This window comes from Arvicola amphibius, chromosome 15, assembly GCF_903992535.2.
Source record: "Arvicola amphibius chromosome 15, mArvAmp1.2, whole genome shotgun sequence".
NCBI lineage: Eukaryota > Metazoa > Chordata > Mammalia > Rodentia > Cricetidae > Arvicola > Arvicola amphibius.
This window is the reverse complement of record NC_052061.1, coordinates 18,251,333-18,264,687: the sequence shown is the minus strand read 5'-3', so window position 1 is coordinate 18,264,687 and position 13,355 is coordinate 18,251,333. Positions and strand designations below refer to the sequence as shown.

Genomic DNA, 13,355 nt, shown 5'->3' with positions numbered 1-13,355 from the left:
TCAATTGAATACATCTTCTTCACTATTGTTACTGTTTGTTTCATTAGTAAAAACAGGGTGGCTGAAACTTGGATTATTGTCAAGCTCTGACCCTTAATAATGCCAATACCAAGATAGTCATTTTACTCCCATAAGGAAAAGCTACAAGACAACACTGTCTCAAAAAAGCAGGGAGAATGAAGTTGAAATATCAGCTAATGACAGGAGGAAAGAGAAATAACTTTTAAGAAATGCAAATATCTAATTTTCACTGTCAAAGGCAAATATGCCTCTGACTCTTCTGACACTTTAGTTGCCATCTTTGCAGCTGTCTTGGCAGGAATGCGGGTATTTAAAGGAGACACTGGTGTCCCTCCTTCAGGCTACTGAACTATTGAAGCAATGAACTTCATGGTATTGGGATTTTCTCAGGAATCTCTAGAAGGAAAAGTATGGGAGTCTGGTGACCAGGGGGAGCTTGCCCCCCACACAGAGGTGTCACACAGTTCTGATAGCTTGTCAGGCCACTGGACAAGAGCTGAGACAATGGTGATGGAAGGGACCACATCCCGACCAGGGTGCTTCACTGCACATCTCTTTTGATTGACATTTAACTCTATGCCTTAAATTAGGAACCTGAAGCTGGATTGGGATGGCAATTACTGTGCCTCTTTCCTTCTCTTCCTAGTGTAGCCACAGCAAATAGCCCCCCCCCCCCTCTTGCTGGATTTTCTTATGTCTTGTTTATTTAGTTGGCCTTTTGAGGATGCAGGGGCTGACTGAGCCTGCCTTGTTCAGGGCTGCCAGCCCAGTCTCTGACTTTAACAAGGGATAACACTTTGAGTTCTAGCATTTATAACTCAGAACCTTAAAAATATTACCTTTCCCCAGACTCCTGGTATCGTAGTTAGGGTTTCTATTGCTGTGAAGAGACACCATGACCATGGCGACTCATATAGAAGAAAATATTGAATTGGGGTGGCAGTTTACAGTTCAGAGGTTTGGTCCATTATCATCATGGCAGAGAACATGGAGGCAAGCAGGCAGACATGGTGCTGATGAAGTAGCCGAGAGTCCCACATCTTGTAAGCAACATGAAGTTGTCTGCTACACTGAGTGAAGCTTGAGCAAAAAGAGACCCCAAAACCCACCCCACAGTGACATACTTCCTCTAACAAGGCCACACCTACTTCAACAATTTCACACCTCCTAACAATGCCACTCCCTATGAGATTATGTGGGCCAATCACATTTAAACTACTACATTCCACTCCCTGGCCCCCATAAGCTTGTAACAATATCATAATGTGAAATTCATTTAGTTCAACTTCAAAAATCCCCATAGTCTATCACAATATCAACAATGTTTAAAAGTTCAAATTTAAAGTCTATTCTGAGATTTACACAATCTCTTAACTGTAATCTCCTGTAAAATCAAAATCAAAAAGCAGATCACATACTTCCAACATATAAAGGCACAGGTTATACATTAATGTTACAAAATGCAGGGAAAGGGACATCGGAAGGAAATACTGGACCAAAGCAAGATCAAAAGCCAGCTGAACAAGCTCCAAACTGCATCTCAATGTCCTATGTCAAAGGGCTCTTCAGATCTCCAACTCCTTTCAGCTTTATTGACTGCAACACACTTCTCTCTCTTGGATTGGTCCCACTCTCTATTAGCAGCTTTCCTCAGCAGGTCCCATGATTCTGATATCGTTAACATCTTGAAGTCCCCAAGGCAATACAGGCTTCAACTTCACAGCTTCATGCAATGACCTCTCTAGGCCTCCATGCAGGGACACCCCTGACACATGCCTGGCCTCAATGGTTTTCCTTAGTCTCAGATGTTGTTGGTTGTTTTATTCTTTGGCTCTTCTGGGTAGCCGACCATCCAGATTCCAAATACATCTTATGGAGGCTTATTCTTAGTTATGAATGCCCAGCCTTAGTTTGGTTTATTTCTTGCCAGTTTTTCTTAAATTATCCCACTACCTTTTGCCTCTGGGCTTTCCCTTTTCTTACTTTCATTCTTGCTCCATGGCTGGCTGGGTGGCTGACCCCTGATGTCCTCCTCCTCTTGTCTCTTGTTGCTCCTCCTCTTTCTCATTTCTCCTTCTGTTTATACTCTCTGCCTGCCAGTCCCACCTATCCTTGCTCCTGCCTCACTATTGACCATTCAGCTCTTTATTAGACCATCAGTATTTTAGACAGGCAAAGAATCACAACTTCAATTACATGTCCACCAGTTTTCTGATTTTGATGGGTCCCTTCACTTCCTACGCTTGACTGTTATGGAGCTTGCTCTGTAGACCAGGTTGGCCTTAAACCTCAGAGATCTGTCAACCTCTGCCTTCCAGTGCTGGGATTAACGGGGTGCACCACCACACCTGGCTCTAAGTTTTTCTTTACTTTCTTTTCACAGGTTGGAAATTCAGCTGGGTGGGATCTTGCTCTGAGGTCACCACTTTCTATATTCTATTTCTTAATCTGTTTATCTCCTTGAACATAGGACTTAGCTCCATTCCTCTTCCCAGGGCTCTTTTCTCCTCAAAAATTTGTAATTTACCCTTCTAAAAACTTGCTCCTTTTTATTATAAATCTTCATTAGAGTTACTACTAATTACCACATGACAGAATCTATACTAGGCTGCTTTGAGATTTCCTCAGCCAGTGGAATTAATTCAAAAATTTTCCTTTTTGCCTCAGGCAGATTCAGACAAGGCAAAAGGCAACCACTTCTTCACCAAAATACCGCAAGAACAATCTCTAGGCAACATACTAAATCTTTCTCCTCTGAAACCTCTTGAGTAAGCCTCCAACAGTTCAAATAACTCTTAGCACCTCTGTTTTCCTTGCTCCTACTATTATGGCCCATTAATCAAAGCTTAAAATATTCCACTGCTTTCGTAATCCAAAGTATCAAAGTCCGAATTCCTCCAAACAAACACATGGTCAGACCTGTCACAGCACTACACAACTGGCCACTACTTCTGTTCTTTATTCCTCCAGCACATTTCAAGTGCTCTTACCACGTCCCTATTATATATACAGCGCTTGGCCCCTGTGGCACAACTTAACCTTTTTAACTAATAATATATAAGGTCATATTCTTATATACACATTTATGCTTTTGCCATTACATGATAATCTTCACACTAGAACCATGAGGCTACACAATCTATTTCTACTACCTAAGAAATATTCAAATAACATACTATGGTAACAATAGCCTCCATTAATGTCCAGTTATACTTATAGGAACTATGTTTTACATATATTATGTCTTAGTTAGGGTTTCTTTCTGGAAAGACCAATTATATAACCTTTATTGATAAATATCTGTGGTGATATTTTGCTTGTGTTCTAACAAATAAAGCTTACCTGAAGATCAGAGTGCGCAGTTAAGCCACCAGAGGCCAGGCAGTGGTAGCACACACCTTTAATCCCAGGACTCGAGAGACAAGAGGCAGACGGATCTTTGTTAGTTCAGGGCCACCCTGGGCTACATGAAATTGATCCAGTGTAAAAGAGAAACAGTGCTCACAGAGGTACAAAGGTGATCCCATAACTTGAGATCCCACACCTTTAATCCCAATACTAGGGAGGTGGAGACAGGAGTGATAGGCTGGCCTGAGAGAGGACTATAAGGCGGGAGGAGACAGGAGCTCAGTGCAGTTTGAGTAGCAATCAGTCTGGGATACAGTCTGAATTTGTGGGATCTGAGCACTGGTAGAGGTAAGAACTCTAAAGCCTGGCCATTCTGCTTCTCTGATCCTTCAGCTTTCACCCTGATAGCTGACTCCAGGTTTTTAATATTAAGAACAATTAGAATATGTGCTACAGAAACATTACTAATAATTACAAAGAAATTTTTAAAGTACTGAACCTAGCTATGATAGTTAATATTAATTGCCACTTGACAGAATCTAGAATCATCTCTAAGACAAACCTCTGTGCAGACCTGTAAGGGGTTATAGATCAAGGTAGCTTCTGGATACGCCTGTGAGGAATGGCCTAGGTTAGTTAAACTGCCTCACTCTGGGTAGCACTAGCCCACGGGCCAGGGTCTCGGTTGGAATAAGGATAACAACGTTAGCTGAACACCAGCATTCCTCTCCTTCTGGGCCTGACTGTGGATGCAGTGTGACCAGCCACCCGAGACTCCTGCCACTGTGACTTCCGCAGCGTGACAGACTGTGGATTCACGAACTGTGAGCTCGTTTTTCAGGGTGCTTTGTCACAACAACCAGAAAAGTACCTAACACGCTACCCTCTTCTCTATCTGCCTGCCCAGTGACGGGTGAACATCACTGATAACACTGGGAATGTAGTTTCATCAGCCTTTGCCCTGGTCATAATCCCGAGACAAACGCCCTGACCATCTAAAGCTAGTTTTTGTTTTCCTAAAAAAAAAATAAAGACAAGCTACAAACAAAGTCTTATCTAAGTATTATTTTCCTAAGTTTATTTATTTCATTCTTTTCTAAAAAAGATGCTTGATGAGGTCATTGAAAAATGGGTAGTAGATATGGGGGTTGGCCAGAGGGACACGATGAAGGCATGATTTTTGTATGGAAATGTCAGTGAGTCCCATCATGCTGTACAAATAACGAGCTTGATATACATGAGACAGTTCAGCTTTTGGTTATTGTTTTTGTTTTGTTTAACTTTTTAAAAATAATTATTTATTTATTATATGTACAATATTCTATCTGTGTGTATGACTGCAGGCCACAGATGGTTGTGAGCCACCATATGGTTGCTGGAAATTGAACTCAGGACCTTTGGAAGAGCAGGCAATGCTCTTAACCACTGAGCCATCTCTCCAGCCCTGTTTTGTTTAATTTTTGAGACAAAGTTTCACTGTGTAGCCTTGGCTGGCCTAGAATTTGCTCTGTAGACCAGGGTTGGCCTCAAGCTCACAGAGATCCACCTGCCTCTGTGTCACACTAGCTCTTGGGTTAAAAACTTGCGTTAGCATGCCTGACTTTAACATTGCAGTTTTTATATCAAATTGAGATTACTTAGCATTAGTTTGGGGAAAACACACAGTTCAGAGTTACTGCATCTGGGGTGGACATTACATTGTAACAAAAGTCATATAAGGCTGGGAAGTGATGGAGTACTCTTTTAATTTATTCTTTGACAATTTCATACATGTGTCTAATATCTCTCTCTCTATCTCTCTCCTCCTCTCCCTCTCTTTTGAGACAGGGTCTTACCGTGTAGCCCTGGCTTGCCAGGAACTTGCTATGCAGACTAGTGCTGTAGGATGTTATTTTAACTATGTGAAGATGTGTTACTTTGTTAACGTTGTAAAGATGTATTGCATTTGTTTCACCTTTCCTGCCTAAGGTACCTGATTAGTCTAATAAAAAGCTGAATGGCTAATAGCTAGGCAGGAGAGGCATTGGCAGGGCTGACAGGCAGAGAGAATAAGTAGTAGGAGGAGAGAATAAGGAGAAAGAGAGGGACATGCTCAGGGTCAGATGATGGAGGACTCTCATTGGTTAATAAAGAAACTGCCTTGGCTTTTTGATAGGGCAGGATTTAGGTGGGTGGAGTAGACAGAACAGGATGCTGGGAGTGAGGCAGACACCTCGGGCAGCTGCCATGCCTCTCCTCTCTGAGACAGTAGCCATGAAGCCAGCCACCAGGTCAGACATGCTGAATCTTTCCCGGTAAGACACCACTTGTGAAGCTACACACATTACTAAATATGGGTTAAAGCAAGATGTGAGAATTAGACAATAAGAGGCTGGAACTAATGGGCCAGGCAGTGTTTAAATGAATACAGTTTGTGTGTTGTTATTTCAGGGCATAAGCTAGCTAGGTGGCCGGGAGCTGGGCGGCAGGAACACAGCCCGCCGCTCATCACCACAGAAGTCAGAAGCCAGGCAGCCATCAGCCAGCCAGAGACAGCAGGAAAGTAAGATGAAAGAAAGGAAGGAAGGAAGGAAGGAAGGAAGGAAGGAAGGAAGGAAGGAAGAGAATGAAGGAAGGAAGGAAGGAAGGAAGGAAAGAGGAAGGAAGGAAGGGAATGAAGAAAAGGAAGGAAGGAAGGAAGGAAGGAAGAAGGAAGGAAGGAAGGGAATGAAGAAAAGAAAGAAAGGAAGGAAGGAAGGGAATGAAGAAAAGAAAGGAAGGAAGGAAGGGAATGAAGAAAAGAAAGGAAGGAAGGAAGGAAGGAAGGGAATGAAGAAAAGAAAGGAAGGAAGGAAGGGAATGAAGAAAAGGAAGGAAGGAAGGAAGGGAATGAAGAAAAGAAAGGAAGGAAGGAAGGAAGGGAATGAAGAAAAGAAAGGAAGGAAGGAAGGAAGGAAGGGAATGAAGAAAAGAAAGGAAGGAAGGAAGGGAATGAAGAAAAGAAAGGAAGGAAGGAAGGAAGGGAATGAAGAAAAGAAAGGAAGGAAGGAAGGGAATGAAGAAAAGAAAGGGAGGAAGGAAGGAAGGGAATGAAGAAAAGAAAGGAAGGAAGAAAGAGAAATGTTTATTTTTTTGCTATGTGACTCAAGTTCGTTGGACCCTTTGGGGATCCACCACACAGCTCCCAAAGAAATCACACATGGAGGCTTAGTCTTAAGAATGCCCAGTCTTAGCTTGACTTGTTTCTTGCCAACTTTTTTTAAATTATCCCAACTATCTTGGGCCTCAGGGCTTTTATCTTTCTCTATTCCTATATTCCTTTTCTTTCCTTCTTACTATGTGTCTGGCTGTGTAACTGGGTGCCTGGATGGTTGGGTGCCTGGCCCCTGAAGTCCTCCTTTCTTTATTGTTCCTTGATCCTTTCTCTCAGATTTCTCATATTTATCCTCTCTGCCTTCCAGCCCCGCCTATTTCTCTTTCCTGCCTTGCTATTGGCTGTTCAGGTTTTTATTAGAACCATCAGGTGTTGTAGAAAGGCACAGTAACACAGCTTCACAGAATTAAACAAATGCAACATAAACAAAAGTAACACACCTTAACATAATATTTTCCAACAGTAAAAAGCCCCAAGGCAAAATGTTGATCAAGAGAAACAGATTAAAACAAGAGCTAAGCTAAAGGCTGATCATTCATAGCTATTATTAAGTCTCTGTGTCATGATTTGGGAGTTAGTTGGTAACCCAAAAGAAAGCCTACTACAGTTCAGGTTTGCTTTAAACTCATAGAGAGCCTCCTGCTTCTGCCTCCTACCTACTAAAGAGTTATTTGCCACCATGGCCGCTCTAATGTTAGATTCTATCCACCTCATTAGCATCTATCTCCCTTTCCTGCTGAACCACACAAGTCTTCTCTTGCTTTTATGTGTGTGTGTGTGTGTGTGTGTGTGTGTGTGTGTGTGTGTGTGAGAGAGAGAGAGAGAGAGAGAGAGAGAGAGAGAGAGAGAGAGAGAGAGAGAGAGAGAGAGAGAGAGCGCTGTTGAGTTTAGTTAAGCTGGCTGGCATCATCAGGGGTGAGAGGTTATTTATTGGCACATATTTGCCTGTGTCTACACCACTGGAAAACTGACACCCCCCCCATGCCCTCACAGCAAACATTAACTGCCAATAATTCACACAGAGGGTGGGGATCTCGTGAACACCGTTGCCATCTGTGATGTCACTGAGAGTGGTCTTGAGCAGGTCTCTGCAGGTACTATGGCTACTATGAGTCCATAGCAGTCATGCTGAGTCCAGAAGATCCAGAAAAGAGCAACTCACAGCACTCTTCCCTCTTCTCTGTCTCTGACAATCCGTTTGTCTCCTCTTCCACAAGGCTCCCTGAGCTCTGGGCTGATACAGGTGTCTTCTTTAGGGCTGAGCAGACAACAGCCGTTTATTCTCTGCACTCTGACGAGTTATTAATCTCTGCACTGACTGCTACCTGCTGACCCAGAACCTTCTCTGACAGGGGCTGAGAGCAGAACTAATCTATGGGTGTAAACAGAAAGACTTGGAAAGCAGTTTAACAGCGTCACCATTTAGCAAGACAGTGTCTGTAGGTTCCCCAATAGTACCTAAGGCCACCCTTCTTTTTTTTTTTGTTTTTGTTTTTGTTTTTCGAGACAGGGTTTCTCTGTAGCTTTGGAGCCTGTCCTGGAACTAGCTCTTGTAGACCAGGCTGGTCTCGAACTCACAGAGATCCGCCTGCCTCTGCCTCCCGAGCGCTGGGATTAAAGGCGTGCGCCACCACCGCCCGGCTGAGGCCACCCTTCTTACAGGCCCCATAGCCAGGTTTGCTGTGCCAGGCTTGGAATCCCTTTCGGTGGAGCAGCCTCAAAAGCCATCAAATATAGATCTCCCTGGGAAGGGGAAATAGACAAGATCTCCTGAGAAAATTGGGAGCATGGGAGTAGGGGAAAAGGGAAAGAGGAAGGGGAAGAGAGAAGAAGGGGAAAGGGGAGGAGAACTTGAGGAAACAGGATGGTTGAGATGGGGGAAGGTCAGAGAGGGAGAGCAAGGAAACAGATATCCTGATCGAGGGAGATCCATTATGGGAATAGCAAAAAACCTGGCACTAGAGAAATTTCCAGGAATCCACAAGGATGACCCTAGGTAAGACCCTAAGCAATAGTGGAGAGGCTGCCTGAACTGGTCTTGCCCTATAATCAGATTGACGACTATCTTAAATGTCACCATAGAACCTTCATCCAGCAACTAATGGAAGCAGAGGCAGAGATCCACAGCAAATAACTGAGCTGAGCTCCCAAAGTCCAGTTGAAGAGTGGGAGGAGTGAGAATACAAGCAAAGAAGTCAAGACCGTCATGGGGCACCCACTGAAACAGCTGACCTGAGCTAATGGGAGCTCACCAACTCCAGCCTGACAGTGAGGGAACCAGCATAGGACCATACTAGGCCCTCTGAATGTGGGTGACAGCTGTATGGCTGGAACAGACTGCAGGGCCACTGGCAGTGAGACCAGGATTTATCCCTGCTGCTTTACTGGCATTTTGGAACCCATTTTCTTTGGAGGGGTACCTTGCTCAGCCTAGATATAGCAGGGAGGGCCTTGGTCCTGCCTCAAAGCTATGTGCTAGATTTTGTTGACTTCTCCCTTACCCTCTCTGAGGAGTGGGTGGGGGGTGGAGTGGGGGAGGAGATAGAAGGATTGGGAGTAGTAACTGGGATTGGTATGTAAAATGAGAAAAGATAGTATTTTTGTTTTGTTTTTTTGTTTTGTTTTTGGGTTTTTGAGACAGGGTTTCTCTGTAGCTTTAGAGCCTGTCCTGGAACTAGCTCTTGTAGACTAGGCTGGCCTTGAACTCACAGAGATCCACCTGCCTTGCAGTCAAAATTCCTTTGGAAGGTTGTTTTGCTTACTGGAACAGTCTTTCCTCCTAAGCAGCTTTGAACGATTATCCATGAAAGCATGTTTGCCGAGGTGGTTATTACTAGTTTTAATGTGATGGTTGTGGTTGTAAAGAACTCATTTACTATCATTCAAATTTCAGCTGCACATGCGTCCTGGAGGGCCGTAAGAGGGGTGTGGGTGTGCTGACTGCACAACAGGGCAGTGTCTCTGCAGTTGGGTTTCGTAGTGTTACAACAGATGAAACGCACAGCTGACACATTCAAATTTCTGTTCTCGAGCACAGCAAATAACTGATTTAAGTGACTGTCACACAGTAGGTCCCTTTTGATTTTATTTTTCCACTTTACTTTAACAGCAATTACTTAGTTATCCACAATTCAAAGATGAATTTTGTACAATCACAGCGAATAGAACCAGGCATGGTGGGGCACACTTTTTGTACCACTCAGGAGGCAAAGGCAGAGGCAGGTGGATCTGAGTTTGAGGCCAGCCAGGTCTACTGAGATGGTGCCTAACTTAGGATATTTTTAAAGGACACCTTAGAGAGATGTTTACCGGGTGGGGGATAAAAACACTTGCCATGCATGCTTGAAGACCTAAGTTAGAATCCCCAGAAACCATACAAAAGCTGGATACAATCGTATTACTAACCTCAGCTCTTATCTGTTGGGAACAGTAACTGGGTCCCAGTGTCTGCTTCTGTCACCCTAGCCTTCTTACCTGTAGCTACCATGCATGAGTGTGTCTTCATCCATATTGGTCAGGCTCTTGTTCATATCAGCAATGCCTGCTGGGAGCTCTACTGTCTGGAACATGGCATCCAGCCTGATGTTCATACGACTGGAACCCACAGTTAGCGATGAAGTTCACACTGGTACCCACTGCCAGCTCTTTCACCCTGAGCAGCTTATCACAGGCAAGGAAGATGTTGCCAATAACTCTGCCCAGGGTCATCACCGCATTGGCAAGGAGACCATTGACCTTGTTTTGCACCTAATTTGCAAGCTGGCTGGCCAGTGCATGGGTCTTCAGGGCTTCTTGGTTCTCCACAGCTTTGGTGGGGGAACTGGCTCTGGGTTCACCTCCTTGCGGATGGAGTGGCTCTCCATTGATTATGGAAAGAAGTCCAAACTGGAGTTTTCTATTTATCAAGACCTCAGGGTGTCCACTGCTATGGCTGAGATCTGCAATTTCATCCTCATCACCTATACGGCCCTGAAGCACTCTGACTGTGCCCTCACGGTAGACAATGAGGCCATCTATGGCAACCATTGTAGAAGCCTTGGCATTGAGCACCCAATCTACGCTGACCTTAGCCACCTTATTAGTCAGATTGTGTCTTCCACCACTGCTTCCCTCGGATTTGATGGGGCCCTGAGTGTAGACCTGACTGAATTCCAGACTAGCCTGGTACCCTACCCTCACATTCACTTCCCTCTGGCCACATATACCTCTGTCATCTCTGCTGAGAAAGCCTGCCATAAACAGCTTTTTGTAGCAGAGATCACCAATGTCTGCTTTGAGCCAGCTAACCAGATGGTGAAATGTCACCCCCTGCCTCTAGTATGTGGTTCCTTGTAGGAGGAGAGAGCCGCTTGTTGGTTCCCAGCTGCCTGGCTAGCTTAGACCCAAGATAATCACATAGAAACTGTATTAATTAAAGCACTGCTTGGCCCATTAGCTCTATCTTCTTATTGGCTAACTCTTACATATGAATTTAACCCATTTCTATTATCTGTGTATCACCACATGGCTGTGGCTTACCGGCTAAAGTTCTGGCGTCTGTCTTCAGCAGGGCTACATGGCATCTCTCTCACTCTGCCCTGCCTCCTTTCTCCCAGCATTCACTTTAGTTTTCTCTGCCTAGCTCTATTCTGCCCTATCACAGGCCAAGACAGTTTCTTTATTCATTAACCAATAAAAGCAACACATAGACAGAAGGACCTCCCACACCAGTGCCTAAAGATGTCAATGATGCCACTACCATCATCTAGATCAAGCACAGCATCCAGTTAGCGGCCTGGTGCCTATTGGCTTCAAGGTTGTCCTTAGTTACCAATCTCCCTCTGTAGTACCTGGTGGAGACCTGGCCAAGATCCAGAGAGCTGTTGCATGCTGAGCAAGACCACAGCCATTGCTGAGGCTTGGGCTTGCCTTCATCACAAGTTTGACCTGACATATGCCAGGTGTGCCTTTGTATACTGTATGTGGGTGAAGGCATGGAGGAAGGGGAGTTCTCTGAGGCCTGTGAGGACACAGCTGCCCCAGAGGATGATGAGGAACTGGTGTGAATTCTGTTGAAGGAGAGGGTGAGGAAGAAGGAGAGGAATACTAATCCATTCTTTCAGACCTTAGATCATGTCAAACTTCCAGAACTTCGGCTTCAACACTAGCTGACAAACATTAGTGCTTATGTGCTTTTAGTGATATTTCATTTGCTTTTTAATAAATAAAGCTTGCCTGAAGATAAGAGAGTAAAACAGTCTTACAGACCAGGCAGTGGTGACACACACTTTTAATCCCGGTAGCCACATTAGTTGCCATAGAAACTGGGCAGTCGTGGTACATGCCTTTAATCCCAGCCCTAGAGAGGAATATAATATGGGAGGAGACAGCTCTCACACACAGTCTCATTCTGAGATTCCTGGAGGCAGGATTGCCATTTCAGACTGAGGTAGAGGTAAGAACACATGGCTGGCTGTTTTGCTTCAGCTTGAACCCAATATCTGTCTCCGGGATTTTATTAATCGTGCTACATGTACTGTCTGGTTTTATGTCAACTTGACATGCGCTAGAGTCATCAGAGAGGAAGGAACCTCAGTTGAGAAAATGCCTCCATAAGATCCAGCTGTAAAGCATTTTCTCAATTAGTAATCAATGGGACAGGGTGGTGCTACACTTGGGCTGGTGGTCCTGGGCTCTATAAGAAAGCAGGCTGAGAAAGCCATGTGAAGGAAGTCAGTAAGCGGCACCCCTCCATGGCCTCTGCATGAGCTCCTGCCTCCAGGTTTCTGCCCTGTTTGAGCTCCTGTCCTGACTTCCTTTGGTGATGAACAGCAATGTGGAAGTGTAAACTGAATAAATCCTTTGCTCCCCAACTTGCTATTTGGTCATGGTGCTTCACTGTAGCAATAGAAACCCCAAGACAGCTTCTAGTTGTGTTATTTTCCTTCTGTGATCATGTGTGCGTCTTCTCCATGTGTAATTGTAAGTTTTTTCCTCCATAATGTCTGTAATCCCAGTGTTCCATGGGGAGCATTGAGGTAGAGATAGGGGAATCCCTTTACATAGCACAGGTTTCTATAATCTCAATTAGCTGTAAACTAAAAACACACCTAAAGTACAAAGTGTCATGCCAGAAACCAAGTTCTGTGCTTAAGGAACAAGCTAATGATTGAAGGCAAACTCACAATACCTCACCTCCTCCCTATACCTTCTGTGTATTTTTCCAAGAAGGAAAACAAACTGTCTCTATGACAAAGGGACTAACTGAAGGCAGCCTCAGACACCAGGAAACAAGCCTCAAACACACACCAGTGCCTAAGTTGGGCGACCCTAAAACACCTGCAGCAGAATAGGTACCCCTGTGTTCCTACACGGTGTTTTTTGATCTCTTTCCTATTTAAAACATGGAGTGGGAAGAATGTTTTAATCCTGAGATTTTACTCTTGTAACCTAGGAACAATAATTTGAGGCTGCTTCTAAGTAGGTAAGTGTTGCCATGGAGACCCAAAGAAACATCTCTGAGGTCTCCTTCTGTATAGAGCTTACCACTACAAAACTGACATGAACTTCCAGGGATCCTTGTGTGATTTAGGGACAATTGTGCTTGCTGAGCCTTCGGGCTTTATTAGTCCTCAAAAAACCTTTAAAAAAGCATGTTCAGATATACTATTTATTAGAAAATAAAATGGTTTAAACCTCTATTGAGAAGAATTTATGAATCACCATCAAAATGACAGAAAAACATATTTTTTAACCTGGCAGGTTTTTTTCTTAGAGTTTATTCCACACATATTCCGATTTCATCCTATAGATAAGTACAGCAAACACACACACACACACACACACACACACACATACACACACACACACACAC

At 44.1% G+C, this 13,355-nt stretch overlaps 1 pseudogene; it reads left to right on the top strand.

Moving 5' to 3' along the window:
• The first annotated feature begins 9,984 nt into the window (after positions 1–9,984).
• On the top strand, positions 9,985–11,591 carry LOC119801853 (annotated as a pseudogene).
• Positions 11,592–13,355: the final 1,764 nt, after the last annotated feature.